The sequence below is a fragment of the Callorhinus ursinus genome, unplaced genomic scaffold (genome assembly GCF_003265705.2).
Source record: "Callorhinus ursinus isolate GAN/ISIS: 27379988/994484 unplaced genomic scaffold, GSC_fseal_2.0 scaffold28, whole genome shotgun sequence".
Classification (NCBI taxonomy): domain Eukaryota; kingdom Metazoa; phylum Chordata; class Mammalia; order Carnivora; family Otariidae; genus Callorhinus; species Callorhinus ursinus.
In genome coordinates this window covers 7,577,272-7,593,568 of record NW_027397090.1, presented here as the reverse complement: position 1 = coordinate 7,593,568, position 16,297 = coordinate 7,577,272, and the positions used below count along the sequence as shown (strand labels likewise).

The following is a 16,297-nucleotide window of genomic DNA, read 5'->3' as shown; positions in this document are numbered from 1 at the left end:
CCTACTGTTTAAATATCTTCCGTGGATACATCCACCTGCAGGGAAAAGTGTACACTCTTTAGCATGGCATCCCAGGCTCTATGTAGTGACCCCACTCTTGATTTTCAGCTTCATTTCTCCCTCCTTCATTAACACACACACACACACACACACACACATACACACACACACACACACTCCAGCTACACTAAATTTGACTACTCAAAATTCCCTGATAGCATCAGGACATTTGTTCACACTGCTTCCTTTACCCGGAGCAACCTCTGCCCTTTTTCTTTCTCCAAGATTCTTCTTAAAGGGCACTTCCTCTTTGAAGTCAATTCCTCAGGTCAAATTAAACCCCCCATCTGTGGTCACATTTCCTTCTTGCATATGTCATTTCTGCTAAGCACTCGAGAAGCAAATCGTGTGCCCAGCACTGTGTTGCAATAGGGAAAAGGGCCCAGCCCAGTCCTCCAATGGTTGTGTCATTTGTGTCGTGGGGGAGAGATCTGGGTAGAGAGCAAAGCGTGTATGAAGCCCAGAGATGAGAAAACATGTGGTGGTCTGGAGAACTGAAAATATGTACTTATGGGGGAAATATGTGGGCTCCACTATAAAGCAAACTGAACCACGGATCTTGAATTGGAGAACAAGAGAGTGCCTATTTCCTACTTTGATGATTCATCAGGGTGATTCCTTAATTTGGCTCCTTATCAGTCTCTAAGAGAGATATTCCTCTTTGTCTTTCTTTTTTTTTTTTTTTTAAGTAAACTCTACCCCCAAGGTGGGGTTCAAACTCATGACCCCAAGAGCAAGAGTCTTATGCTCTCCCCACTGCGCCAGCCAGACACCCCCTCCTCTTTATCTATCAGGGCCACCTCCTATCATTATGTATTTTCTTTCTTGTTCTCTACTCAATTTCTTCCTTAATATCCTATTAGAATTCTCTTAATATAAACATTTTTCAATATTAATATTGTTATATCAAATTTCTCAGTTAGTATATCATTTTCTCTCCTTTCATTTTGATCATTCCAAATCCTTTTGTTTAAGGTATATCTATAAATAGGGTAAAATTATTACTGTTTTTAAACTGAGGCATAAGTGCCATATAACCTTATATTAGTTCCAGGTGTACAACATAATGATTCGGTATTTGTATTTACTGCAAAATGATCGCCACAAGTCACCATACATAGTTACATGATTTTTTCTTTTTCTTTTTTTTAAAGATTTATTTATTTATTTTGAGAGAGTGAAAATGAGAGAGAGAGTACATGAGAGGGGGGAGGGTTAGAGGGAGAAGCAGGCTCTTCGCTGAGCAGGGAGCCCGATGCGGGACTCGATCCCGGGACTCCAGGATCATGACCTGAGCTGAAGGCAGCCGCTCAACCGACTGAGCCACCCAGGCGCCCTACATGATTTTTTCTTGCAAAAAGAACTTTTAGGATCTACCTTCTTACAAATTTCACTTTTTAATCTCAAACTGATTTTTGTACCCAGTATTAGAAAAGTGAGTATAACCTGCATCTATGCATTATAATTATTGATGTATTTGGATTAATTTCTACCATCTTTGTATTTTTTTTGTTTTTTTTTTTTTTTACTATTCATTCTTACTGTTTTTCTTCTTTCTGCTTTCATTAAATAGATCAATTTTTTAAACTTCTTTCTTTTCACTTTCCAGTTTGGAAGTTATGCCTTTTGTTAATTTTTAGCATACATTCTTACATTTAAAATATGCTGACAAAGTCAAAGTTAATCAGTATCTCTTTTCCCTACTGAAAAAGATAGGACCTTGGCACAGAGTAACTTCCTCTGCCTCCCGATGAGGCCGGACACTTGGTTCCCGGACCTGTTTTGAAAACATAAGCAGAATTGTAGTTGTGTTAGTTGTGCTATTAACTTAGCTCCACGTTCTGTTTTGTTCCCTACTTAAGTATATTTTATGCACCTCTTAACCTCATGCACAGTCATTGACTTGGCCTTTTTACCCCGACTCTGTTTACGTACTGATTGTAGAAACCTAATGGGGACTGGACGGTACTATCTGTCATGAAATTCTCTGATGTACCTGATAGAAGCAGGTCTGAAGGGTACCTTGTTGTCCAAAAGAACGCATAGCTCGGGGAGCCTGGGTGGCTCAGTCGTCAAGCGTCTGCCTTCGGCTCACGTCCCAGGGTCCTGGGATAGAGCCTCGCGTCAGGCTCCCTGCTCCGCGGGAAGCCTGCTTCTCCCTCTCCCACTCCCCCTGCTCATGTTCCCTCTCTCTCTGTGTCTCTTTCTGTCAAATCAATCAATCAATCAATCAATCAATCAATCTTAAAAAAAAAAAACGCATAGCTCTAGGTTGTCTCAAGCCCCGCCCCCATAAAGGTTTCAAGAAACCCCTCACTCTCATGTATCCACCTCCTTCACCAAACGTATATAAGCGGCCCCTGGGCTCCACATGACAAGACAGCTTCAAGAATGATCCCTTGCCTTCCTTTGGGCTGCCCTTCTGGTAACAAAGCTTTCTTTGCTTCAAACCCAGCGTCTTACCACATGTCAGGTGCACCGACAAGTTGACTTTGGTAACAATGACTTCCAATTTATTACAAAGTGTTTTATTTCCAGGTTGTTTCCAAGCACAAACACAAATATTGTTATACTTGTTATTTTACGGAAAGTGCTTTTTAAAACCATGTTCCATGTTTTACTGCTCTCTTTTATTCATCATTGCTTCTCGGACCCCATAGCTTCACTCTGCAAACATTTTTCTTCATCCTCAGGTAGAGTCCCCATGGCTGTTTACAGCACCACCCTCAGAACCGGATATCTGGGACCCCGGCATGTGACCCAGCATTTAGAGGGTTTCTCTTGCCCGCCATTCACAGTGGCCATCTTCAAGAATCAAGGAATCCAGGAGCCCAAGAAGACACACCCTTCTGGGCATGCACCTCTTGTCCTCTTCTGGACCATGTTTCAAAGATTCAGGACTCTGGATTCTCCTGTGTGGATGGCAAACTGTTAGGGGCTGGCTTTCAGTATAAGTTTCTAGTCCCAGTGAAACTTTAGCTCCTGCTCTTTGAACTAGTTCCTTCCTAGTTTCCAACATGCATACATTTTCCTTTATTCATTTTGAGCTCAGCTATGTGTGTGCGGCAGTGGCGTGAATTTGAAAAAAATACATTATCGGGCACCTGAGTGGCTCAGATGGTTAAGCGTCTGCCTTCAGCTCAGGTCATGATCCCAGGGTCCTGGGATCGAGTCCCGCATCGGGCTCCCTGCTCCTTGGGAGCCTGCTTCTCCCTCTGCCTCTCTCTCTGTCTCTCATTAATAAATAAATAAAATCTTTAAAAAAAAAAAAGAAAAAAATACATTATCTAATAATTCTCTGTGTTTTGAGTAGAAGGGTTGTTGGGGGCTAAGGAAAGCTAGATTGTGTGCATACTAAATCCACCACCATAACCTTAATTTGACATGTAAATTAAAGTAAAATTTAAGTAAAATAAAATTTGTTGAATCACATTGATTAGTTTTAAAATGAAACTAGTGGGGCGCCTGGGTGGCTCAGTCGATTAAGCGTCTGCCTTCAGCTCAGGTCATGATCCCAGCGCCCTGGGATCGAGCCCCGCATCGGGGTCCCTGCTCCAAGGGGAGCCTGCTTCTCCCTCTGCCTGCCGCTCCCCCTGCTTGTGCGCGCTCTCTCTCTCTCTCTCTCTGGCAAATAAATGAATAAAATATTTTTTTAAAAAAAACTATTATACATTAAGTAATCCTTTTACTGTTGCCCAAATCATACCTTGAACTAAGTATGATTAATGCTATGGCCTAGGGCAAATTACTTTATCATTCTGAGCTACAATTTCTCTTTTTAAAAAAATTTATTTATTTATTGGAGTGATGGAGAAAGCACGAGTGGAGGGAGGGGCAGAGGGAGAGGGAGAAGCAGGCTTTCCGCTGAGTAGGAGCCCGATGCGGGGCTCAATCCCAGGACCATGGGATCATGACCTGAGCCGAAGTCAGACACTTAACCAACTGAGCCCCTCAGGCGCCCCTACAATTTCTCTTTTTAAAAAAGGAGAGTGGTGTGGGCTGCACATAGCGACTTCCTTTCAAACATTACAACATAGAAAGAGGAGAAAACAGAATAACTTTACAGATGAGAAACCTGACAAACACTACCTCTACCAGAGGATAAAGGTTAACATCAAAGATAAGTCATGTTAATAATATGTACACTTTAGGGGCGCCTGGGTGGCTCAGTCATTAGGCATCTGCCTTCGGCTCAGGTCATGATCCTGGGGTCGAGTCCCGCATCGGGCTCCCTGCTCCGCTTGAAGCCTGCTTCTCCCTCTCCCACTCCCCCTGCTTGTGTTCCCTCTCTGGCTGTGTCTCTCTCTGTCAAATAAATAAATAAAATCTTAAAAAAAAAAGTACATTTTATACAATGTGATGAGAATGGTATTTTACTTCTGTGGTGTTCTTCTCCAGTGTAATTATGAGAAAAATATCAGACAGATTCCAGTGAAGGACAGTCTGTGAATTACCTGACCATTACAACTCAAAACTGGCAAAGTCATTAAAAACAATAAAAAAGGGAGAGTCTGAGAAACTGCTATACTTGAGAGGAGACATGACAAATACATCTACATCGTATCCTAGATGGGATTCTAGAACAGACACAGTACATCAGCTAAAAACTAACATAGACTGAATAAAACATAACCTCTATTTAGTTAATTGTAGCAAATGTACCAACTACTCTAAGATGTTAATTATATGGAAAACTAGGTGTGGGGATATATGGGAACTCTATGTACCGTGCAATCTTCACAGTTTTTCTATCCATCTAAAACTATTCTAAAATTAAAAGTTTATTTAAAAAGATCTTTTTAAAAAGGAAAAAAAATTGGATGAGATGAGTTTTAAGAGAGATTTTAACCTCAACATTCTGACATCTGAATATAAAATAATGAATCACTAAGGTTAGCAAGAGTAGAAGGAAATTGGATCATGCAGCTTCAACAGTATGTCTGCAACCATAAATACCATGTCACCAACACTTATGTATTTGTTTGTACCTTCTCTGTGTAAGGGCCAAGGGCAGGCCACCCCAAGATGGGCCACTTCGGCAGGAACGTTATTTTCAGTTAAAAGCAATCAAAACCCAGCGGATTCTGGAAAAGCTGTTTCTCTCCACCCCCTCAACTGCCTGCTTACACCAGGAAGAAAGCTATTTAACAGAGATTCCTCTTTACCTACCTATAAAACTTACCTACATAATAAGGAAACCTTTGCTCTCCAAACATCTCCTCTCACCCTCTTGTTAATGGTCTTTCTCCCCTTTGTATCCTCAGACCCGTACCCCTCTCCTTAGCTCACAGAAGCATCATGTTGCTTCATTGTCTTTGGAATTTCCATGTCTGTGGATTCCCTGTACATATGTGATTAAATTTGATTTTCTCCTGTTAATCTGTCTCATGTCAATTTGATTCTTAGTCCAGCTAGAAGGACCTTGAAGAGAAGAGTACATTTTTCCTCTCCAACAATTGACATAGTTGGTAGGACACTTTAACTCACTGGACACCGCTTGCCCCGGACACGGCTGCAGCTGAGAGGTCTTTGGGTAACCTGACAAACAGCCAGCACATGTTAACATTTCTTGCCATGGAAGCCTCCTGACATCTCTATATCTGTGGAGTCATGTCATTTGATGTGCACATGAGGTAAAGGCTGTTGCTAAGGGACATCTTGGAAGCCAAAGCCACAAAACCAATGGGTGCAGATTGAGCACTTAAAACCTGTTAGAGTGCTCACACCTCAAGAAGATGCGCATGATGGGATAAGTTGGTCACAGAATGGGTTACATTGACACTAGGTCACCTACTAACCTCAAGAAAACTTCCGTGCGGTGAGGTACACTGTGGTTACATACAGTCACCAACCCCATGGCATTATACCTCTTAGGTGTTAATATGGCTCCAATAGACCCAAAGCTCAGCTAAAGCTGTTAATGTACATATATTTTTCCTTTTATCTTGTTCCATGTCCTAAGAGCTTGGCTTTGTGACCAATGAGAATATTCTCTTTGGTCTCCACCATCTTGAGGGTGCACTTAACTGAGGTGAACTTTGGAGTCCAAACAGACTGGGGATCCAAGTCTCTCTCGTTCTCCCTTTCTCTCTTTCTCTCCGTCTGGCCATGCCAGCTCTCAGGGGTGTTTGTCATGAGAGGTCCCAACCCACAGGAACCTTTGTCATGTCAACTTTTGTTGCGTGGTGGTGCGGAAAGTCCCATTCCAGTATTGCCATCCCAGTGTCGCAGATCAGCAGGTCTGTGGCTAAAGGTATCTCATGTTTTGGGGGGAGGCTGGAGACACTGTTTTCGTTCCACCATCCTTACCATGTGCCACAAACATCCTTACTTTCTTAGGCTAATTTTTTTTAAGATATTTTATTTTATTTTTTTAAGATTTTATTTATTTATTTGAGAGAGAGCATGAGAGGGGGGAAGGGTCCGAGGGAGAAGCAGACTCACTGCTGAGCAGGGAGCCCGATGCAGGACTCGATCCCGGGACTCCAGGATCATGACCTGAGCCGAAGGCAGTCGCCCAACCAACTGAGCCACCCAGGCGCCCGCCTAGGCTAATTTTGAGAGTGAACTTTTGGATCATGGGGCTGCATCATCTAGGCCCTCTTTGAATACCTCTTGCATTTTGGTTAAGCCATTAAAGGCACACTGGTTTGAGTCGCTATTAATAGATCCTACTCATCAATGGCCAGATGATGGATCCTTTAAATTGCCTGTATTTAAAAGAAAAATATTCTTGGGGCGCCTGGGTGGCTCAGTTGTTAAGCGTCTGCCTTCGGCTCAGGTCATGATCCCAGGGTTCTGGGATCGAGCCCCGCATCGGGCTCCCTGCTCCGTGGGAAGACTGCTTCTCCCTCTTCCACTCCCCCTGCTTGTGTTCCCTCTCTTGCTGTGTCTCTCTCTGTCAAATAAATAAAAAAATAAAATCTTTAAAAAAATAAAAGGAAAAGAAAAACATTTTTCTGTCTTTGGAATTTCCATGCCCATGTGGATTTCCCATATATATGCTATTAAATTTGATTTTTCCCCTATTAATCTGTCTCATGTCAATTTGATTCTTAGTCCAGCTAGAAAGACTTTGAAAGAAAGAGGAAATTCTTCCTCCCCAACATCTACCAGTATTACCTTTTCTAGATGTATTTATATTGATACTTAAACATAATTCATTCATTTTAACTGGAATATAGTAATCCAATCTATGAGTACACTATAATGTATTTATATGATCCCTCAATAACAAACATCCATGTTCTGTCCAATTTTTTACTCATATAAACCCAGCCATAAATATCCCCACATACTTCCTTGCACACATGAACAGGAAACTCATAGGAATATATATAATTAGGGTAGCTTATATACAAAGCTAGTTGATACTACTAATTTGATCTCCGAAGTGTTTGTACTCACTTTCCAGCCAACAATGTATCCAAAAGTTTCATTTCCTCTACATATTCATGAACACTTTGAATAGTATCTCACTTTTTTAAAGATTTATTTATTTTTTTTAGAGAGAACACACAGTGGGGAAGGGCAGAGGGAGTCTTAAGCAGACTCCTGAGCTGAGCATGGAGCCCAGCGCAGGGCTCAATCTCCCAACCCTGAGATCATGACCAGAGCTGAAACCAAGAGTTGGTCCTTTAACCGACTGCGCCACCCAGGTGCCCCAATATCTCACTTTTTAATTGCATTATCCCTAAACACTAACATAGTTAGACATCTTTTTCGTATAGGTATTTGCCTCTCAGGTTTCCCGTTCTGAGTTGGATATGATCAACATTTGCCCTTTTTTCCCTTGGTTTGCTTTTATTTTTGTTAGTGATTTAGAGAAGTTCTTTATATGTTTTTGCTACTAATTCTTTTTTTGGTTATACCCTTTACAAATACCTTATCCAAGTTTATGCTGTGTTCTTTGCTTTGCTTAAGATATCTTTTGTCATACAAAATGATTACATTGTAATCTAGTAAATTTTTTTTTACGCTTTGTTTTTTATGTATTTTTTCAAGATTATTTATTTATTTGAGAGAAAGTGTGAGGCAGGAGGGCCAGAGGGAGAGGGAGAAAGAAACTTTAGCAGACTCTACGCTCAGCACAGAGCCCCGCATGGGGCTCAATCTCACGACCCTGAGATCATGACCTGAGCCCAAACCAAGAGTCAGATGCTTAACCAACTGCGCCACCCAGGTGCCCCTGTGTTTTTTATGTATTTAACATGAATTTCTCTCTTCTGATGTCAAAATCATATTCTTCTGTATTTTGTCTAAAAGTTTTATAGTTCTACTTCTCACACTTAAATGTTTAATTCATATAGAGTTTGTTTTTCTCCATGGTGTTTGGTAGGAATCCAACTGCATCTTTTTCCCTGGAAAACCATTGATTCTCACGCTATTTATTGAACAGTTTATCCCTTACCCACTGATCGTAATGCCATCTTTGTTACAAGTCTATTTCTGGGTACTGTGATTCATTCCACGATTTAGGCTGCTTATTTAAATGCACATTTGGGGGTTTCGACCATAGATTCTAACTCAATCCATCTATAATGGAACCCATGAATCTGCAGTTTTAACAGTAAGCTCCATGGTTCTGATGGAAAACAGCCCACAAACCTCACTTTATAAAAAGAAGATTCTGGGCTTTGGAAAACAAGAATGCAAAACCCAGAAGATAATATTCCATAACAGTGATGTCTCACCTGTGTAACTGTTCTTTTTCCATGTGGTACCTGAAACCTTAATACTCACCATTATAGCCCATTTCAAGGTAATCTCACAGAAGTCTAACCAGAGAGAAAGGCTAAACTGTTCTCTCTAAATTTACAAACTCATACCAATCAGACGGGTACATGTAAATAGCTAACTTCCCCCGAGGTCATTAGCAGTAGACTTAACTTCGCCCACAGAGCAAGGTTCTACTTACCACTGATGAAGATGCTCTCCTTGACCAAAATGAGTCTCTGGGTTCTTCTTCTGACTAGGCCCCTGACCTTGGGTTCTTGGGACCTTTTGGCCCATTTAATCCAGTTTTAGCAGGAATCCTGCTGTGTCAGTTTAGGGAAAATCCCCCACCCTTGGTATCTTATCACACTGTCAAAAATCCTGTAAAGCCGGAATCCCCCTACTTGTGATGTTTCCTCTCAGTAATTTCCCATCACCCAATCCCCACCCTGCTCCTTGGCTATGAATGTCCATTTGTCTTTGTGGTATTCTGAATTGAGCTCCATTCACTCTCCTAGTACAAAACTCCATTATAATAACCCCTTGAATAAAGTCTACCTTAGCGTCTTTAACAAGAGTCCTGAGTATTTTTTTCTTTAACACTGTACACACCAGTAATATATTCGCTGTGTAGCCCTCACCAAGACAAAGTTCTTTAACAGGGTTGGAACCAAATTTCGTTTTTAAAATGTGAGTTTTCAAAATTTGGTGGATCTCATTCCAAATCCTCAATTATATAATTACAAAAAAAAAACCATGTTTCAAAGAAACACACTTAATACAAAATTCACGTCCCTTATCACAAAGTTAGAGTCAAGTGCATTAAGGATAAACAAAACAGAAGCAGTATTTACAAATTTAGATTACATGAAACATTGTGAAGAATCTGTTGTTAACAAACAACACAATACATACTTTTTTACACACTAAAACGATACATCTGTGCACAATATGATAAAGGTCATAATGTTAAAGACTAAATTCAAGGTTGTCATGTTGAGGGCTTTTAATTAAATTCAAGTGAGATAGCACTGAAAACTGAATTCAAGGTGAAGTTCAAGTGATAAAGACTTTAATTTCATGGTTGTAGTGATGATATCAGTATAACACATAAACTCTCAGGCATATTATTAGACACAAACACACACACAGTAACAAGAAGGGCAGGATTTCTTTAAAATGAACACTGGGTATTATGTAAGACTGATGAGGGCGCCTGGGTGGCTCAGATGGTTAAGCCACTGCCTTCGGCTCAGGTCATGATCCTGGAGTCCCGGGATCGAGTCCTGCATCAGGGTCCCTGCTCGGCGGGGAGCCTGCTTCTCCCTCTGACCCTCCCCCCTCTCATGCTCTCTCTCTCTATCTCATTCTCTCTCTCAAATAAGTAAATAAAATCTTAAAAAAACAAACAAAAAGACTGATGAATCACAGACCTGTACCCCTGAAACAAATAATACATTATATGTTAATTTATTTGAATTTAAATTTTTAAAAAAATTAATTGCTTTCTTATTAAAAATAAAACAACAAACTCAGAAATTTAGTGACAAGATTCCACTGGCTCTGACCTGCTAACTTAAGTGTAGAAATAGTTAATGGAGGGGCGCCTGGGTGGCTCAGTCTGCCTTCGGCTTAGGTCATGAACCCAGGGTCCTGGGATCGAGCCCCGCATCGGGCTCCCTGCTTGGCGGGAGGTCTGCTTCTCCCTCTCCCACTCCCCCTGCTTGTGTTCCCTCTCTCACTGTGTCTCTCTCTGTCAATAAATAAAAATCTTCTTTAAAAAAAAAAAAAAAGAAAGAGTTAATGGAAAAAGTTAAAAAGTTAAAAACTCTCATTCTTTATTTCCAATTATTACTCTTTAAGTCTTTCATTGGTACCTTTTTTTAATTTTTTTAAAAGATTTTATTTATTTATTTGAGAGAGCAAGAATAAGAGAGAGAGAACACACGAGAGGGGGGAGGGTCAGAGGGAGAAGCAGACTCCCTGCTGAGCAGGGAGCCCAATGTGGGACTCGATCCCAGGACTCCAGGATCATGACCTGAGCCGAAGGCAGTCGCTTAACCAACTGAGCCACCCAGGCGCCCTCATTGGTATCTTTATGCTTCATATTAATCACTTGTCTTTTGTAAACAGATAAAGAACCCAAATAAAATGAAAAGAACCTCTCCTGTTAATTCAAATATGTAGCAAGGATCCAGGTATTAAGTTGATAATTTCAAAGTTGACTATCCAAAATATCCGATAATTATACTTGTCAATAGATTCTGAATCCAATTGTTTTAGATAATATCACATTAAAAATTCACAACTGCATTTTTTCACAACTGAAATAAAAAAATTATCCCATTTCAAGGAATTGGAAACAAGAGCCAGAAAATATAGATCATCAATATAATAAAATCACCCTGCCTTCACCCCCAACAACAATAATTTTGTATTTGTAATTGACCTTCTTCCTCTGGATAAAAGTGCACAGGAAACTCCTAAGCCTTATGACCTCCAATCTTGTTTCTATATCATCTATCCACTTGGATCCTCATATGTTTTCAATATAAAGCTGTAACAAAGGAAAGCTATAATTACCCAATCTCTTCCTTTCAGCTATTGAAATAAGGCGATTTACAGAAATGCAAGACACTATAAACAAAGGGGATTTTCCAGTGCTCACAGGGCACAGCTTCCAGGAAGATGCTGGGATAAATATGCTTTCTTGTGGCCAAGCCCCTGGGCCTGGAATCCAAATGGATTATATGTTTTTTTGGAGCCAGGTAGGGGTTACTCATCTAGCCTGTGTTCTGAGAACATGGCTTAAGGGAGGAAAATCATAGTATTATCCATAACCTTCTTGATCCATTCCAGAAGGGATTCCATTCAAATACAAATGCTGGTATATTGTCAATGGTATTGACCGTTATTACCCAATGACTGATTATCTGGTTTGTGGATTTTCCAGATTGGTAACTTCCCCTATGCTTTGATAGCATCAGCTTCATTTGTAGGGGAAGTATGCAGGAGAGCAAAATTCCTTCAAATCACGTACACAAAACTTCTAGCAACACATTACTTGTAGCATTATAAGCACTGTTGACTGATATTAAAACGGCATCATTGCCTAAGAGGAAACTAGTTTTAGACAGGAGGACTAATCTGACTTCGAATTCATTTAGCAAGGGCTCAGGATCCTGAGGGCTGGACATGGAATATGTGAGCAGGGCTGTGAGAGGTAAAGAGGTCTGGGAATGTGGTCTTGCCCTGTCTGACCAGACCGCCACAGTGGACCCCGGGGCAGTCAGGAGGAGGTGTGACGAAGAAGAAACGGGGGTGCAGAGAAGACACAGGAAAGTTGGCTGCCAAAGGTGCTCATTTTCCAAGCCCTCCGCTCAGCTTCAGCTTTTCATATCAACCTAAGCTTTGAACAATTTCACTGTATGTTAGCATTTTTCCTGCTTGATAGGAAGCAAAAGGGAAATGTGGGTGGTTGAAGGACGGAGCAAGAATTAGAAATGAGTTGTTTCTAGCCCATGTGAGTTTAGGGCAGGAGGGATTAGAAGAGACAAACTATCAGCTGAGCCGCGGTTTTCCCTCCCAGGACCAGGGAGCAGAAAGCCGCACACCACAGCTCTGGAACAGGGTGCAGACACATGGTCTCACTTCCTAGCTGCCTTTCCACATCTCGTAGCACTAGCCTGTACACAGCTGGCTTGCTGAGTTATAGGGCTGGCACAACAAAGGGCACAAATGCAGATTTCATGAGGACAGTCAAACCGAGTCACTGAACATGTACGTACGGCCTGGCCCCAAGTCCTGTTTTCTAGATACAAACAACTGAGTACAGAAAACGTGTGAGAACTAGACCACGGGCTTTCATAAGGACTTCTCAGGGGTTCCCAAGTCTGGCATTATCTCCAAAGTTTGCTTTAAACAATACAGATTCCCTAATCCTTAGCCCTAAAACTACTAAATTAGAATTCACAGGTGTCTGAAAGTCTAAGTTTTTTGTTTTGTTTTGTTTTTTGTAAACAAACCACCCACGCATTGTTATTGTTGATGATGAACCATGTTTGGGAGCTGTTCTCATTTAATCCCCTTTGTAATTTTACCCCAGTATCGGCAGTCCCATTTTACAAACGAGAGAGCTGAAGATCAGGACTAGGAATCCACTCGAAGTAACACACTGCTAGTGAAGACCCCTGATTGGCATCAAACCTAGCTTGGTCACCAGAACATCCACTGTATCTATAGCGATGAACTGTATTAGGCACTTCATTGTCTCAGATCCACTAACTACTCACGAAGAGCCAGTTTCCTTGGAAGACTGTGCACGTGCACATTCTGGGAGGCAACGAGTTTTGGATGGTTTTTCTCTCCCCGATCAGAACTCTCTTCTTCCGTGCCGCATTGGGAGGTAACGACGCTCCTTTGCCCCCTGAGATCTACAAGATCCTACATTCTCCCACATGGGAAACCTATCTGATCTAAGCCTTCCACTCTCAGGAATTGGGTGTTTAAGACCAACAGGGGCTGGTGGGAGGAGGTGGAGTCTCCCATGGAGTGTCCCACCCTCTCTCAGCAAAGACCCATTTCATTATCCCCCAAGCCCATCCAACCGCCTCCCACCCTCTCCATAAAGTTCATGTGTTAAAAGGCTTTCACTTACAAATCTGCTTGTATGAAGTCATTCAATCTTTAAAAAAAAATCTGCAATTGACAATCAGCGCTTCCAGGAACGTGAAATAACCAGGGTGGATACAGTTCCATCCCAAAGCAAAGAAACTATGCATTTGTTAATCTGTGCAGCTTGATTGTGGCTGAATGTACACTTTCCTTTAAACTCCTAAAACTAACAAGAACTTGCAGAAAACAAAGGATGGCTGGCACTCCATCGTGGGAATAACTAAGCCAAACGAATAATTCTAACAATGAGAATTTCAGATGATGGAGAGAGGCTTTTATCATGGGCTCCAAACCTCTGCCCCAGGAACAGTCACAGAATGCTGTTCGCATCAGATCTGCCTTGCATCTGTCACACAAAGCTCTGGGGAAGACCACGGAGACCAGGGTTAAAAAACACAATATTCGGACTTGTTCAGATGTGTTCTCTGCTGAAGGAAAGGAAGGAGAGAAGTAACAGGAGCTCACTACACCTTATGGGGTTCTCAAAAAAGTTCTCAGACTTTTCTTTAGGGAGCTTGTTATAAAATTACATTCCCAGCTCCAACTCCCAGAGATGCCAATTCTCCAGTCTAAGTTGGGGCTGGAGATTCTCCACATTCATCAAGCACCTCAGGTGATACTGATGCTTGTTTTTTCCTTAACTTTCTAGATAAAAAATTCTCAAACCTTATGAAAGTCCCAAGAAGAGAATAATGAACACCAGCAGACCCTTCACCAAGAGCAAGGGTCAGCAAACTTCATCAGTAAAGAAACAGAGTTAACATTTTCAGCTTTGAAGCCATGTAGACTCTTCACCCAGCTAGCTACTCGGGTCTGCCATTGGGACTATCTAGTCCACACGGAAGCAAATGGGTGTGGCTGTCTTCCAATAAGACTTCACTTATGAACACTGAACTTTAATTTTCACATCACAAAATTACGCTTTTCTTTTGACTTTTTCCAATGTGTTACCTTTAAAGGTGTAAACGCCATTCTTCGCTCAGAATTGGTACAAAAGCAGTCAGGGGGCAAATCTGGCCTCCGTACAGCCTAAGCTCTTCTGAGGATAAACTTGAAATTGATGACTTTTCTTTCCTTTCTAAGATTTTATTTATTTATTTGACACACGCAGAGAGAGAACACAGAGGGAGAAGGAAAAGTAGGCTCCCTGTTGAGCAGAGAGCCCGACGCGGGGCTCGATCCCAGAACCCTGGGATCACAACCCGAGCTGAAGGCAGACGTTCAACCGACTGAGCCACCCAGGTGCCCAAAATTGATGACTTTTCATATCCAGACTAATCACACTGTCCATCTTAGGAAAATTGAAAAACTGAATCCATGAGGTTGTTTTCTGACTGACTCTGATGTATTTTCAGATAGAACATTTCACACCTTCCTATGGCTGATATTTTTGGATGCCCTGTGGGGCGCAGTTCCTCATTATCTTCATAGTTCAGTCATTCTCTAATTTTATCACATAAAATAAAGTGTGTGTATGCCCTCCTCCACAACACCAGGGCCTGATTAGCATTTTTTCAGCTTCTCTTTTTTTTTTAATTTTATTTATTTATGAGAGAGAGAGAGAGAGAGAGAGTATGAGCAGAGGCAGAGGGAGAAGCAGACTCCCCACTGAGCAAGGAGCCCGACCCAGGGATCGATCTCAGGACCCTGGGATCATGACCTGAGCCCAAGGCAGCCGCTTAACCGACTGAGCCACCCAGGTGTCCCCAGCTTCTCTCTTATTTTAAGGACAAATGGGTAAAAAACAGAACAAAACCCTCTGCCTTCCAAATGACTCCAAAGGTCCAGCAAGATGTGAATAGCATTTTGTTATTTGTGAACAAGGGACTGGGGATGGCTTTCTTTGATTTTTTTTTTTCCTCCCTGATCTTTGGTTGAAAATCAGCTCCTGTCCAGAGTGTCTGCTTGCATTTCTAGCGCACTGGGTTATTACCAAGTTAAGACAACAGTAATGATACAAATCTGTTACCCAATTACTCCCATTCACAGTCTTCACCTTTAGGGGAATTTCTCCAGTTATTAAACATCGTTTCCTAAGTATCTGAAAGCCAGACAAGATTTCTGGAGGGTAAGGTCCAACTTTGCATAACAGAATCAACAAACACAGTCATGACGAGCTCTGTGTACTTACCTACAAGCACCAAGTGGCAGGAGAAACCCCACTTGAATTCACTAAGTGCATTCCTGTTTATTAAAATGCCTTCCACTGGACTTATCCAAACATGACCTCATCTCTTAGGGAATGAAGACCTAGTTATCTGAAGCCTTCAAGCATCTATCACCTCATGGCCCACCCCTCCTCACAACAGTTACCCACTTAATGGCAAGAGGATGTGTTCTCTTCTGATGAAGCTGCAGAACAGAGAAGTCATAAACCCTTTGCCCCCATCACCATCCCCGCACCTGAATGTCAGCTTTGGAGTCACATCATGAGACCTGGCGCCTGCCTTTCATCTTCCTGCAAGCTCTCCTCCAGCTTCGGAAGAGACTACGTGGCATACCGGCTCAGGTGCAGAGGCAGGAACCTCACAGCAAAGACTTAAAACCCTCATGTCTGTTGACATATGAGAAGGCCCTGTGTTTCTCATCAGCTGGCTGATTTGTGGACAGCCACATTTCTGGAGCTCCGCCAACTGCCTCACCTGATGGAAAATGCTTATGAACTTATAAATCACCTTTGAATCTAGTTTCCCCATAGAAATAAAACAGATTGCTGGCTCCCCCACTGCCGGAAATGTATTTAAAAGCTTAGCTGACTGACAACAATGTGAGGCGATTATGGACTAAAAATCGTATATTTAAAATTCTATTAAAAGAAGACAATAGTGAAGCGCTGTTTAGGGCTGGG

General features: G+C 41.7%; 1 protein-coding gene across 1 annotated transcript in view; it reads right to left on the bottom strand.

Moving 5' to 3' along the window:
• Positions 1-1,261: 1,261 nt before the first annotated feature.
• CEMIP2 (cell migration inducing hyaluronidase 2) overlaps positions 1,262-16,297 on the bottom strand; it is a 101,585-nt gene continuing 86,549 nt past the window's right edge. Inside the window, exons 24-25 of the transcript XR_012374035.1 lie at positions 2,524-2,972; positions 1,262-1,837 (exon numbers count right to left, since the gene is read on the bottom strand). The gene's annotated coding sequence lies outside the window, so the exon portion shown is untranslated. The remainder of the gene's footprint in view (positions 1,838-2,523; positions 2,973-16,297) is intronic.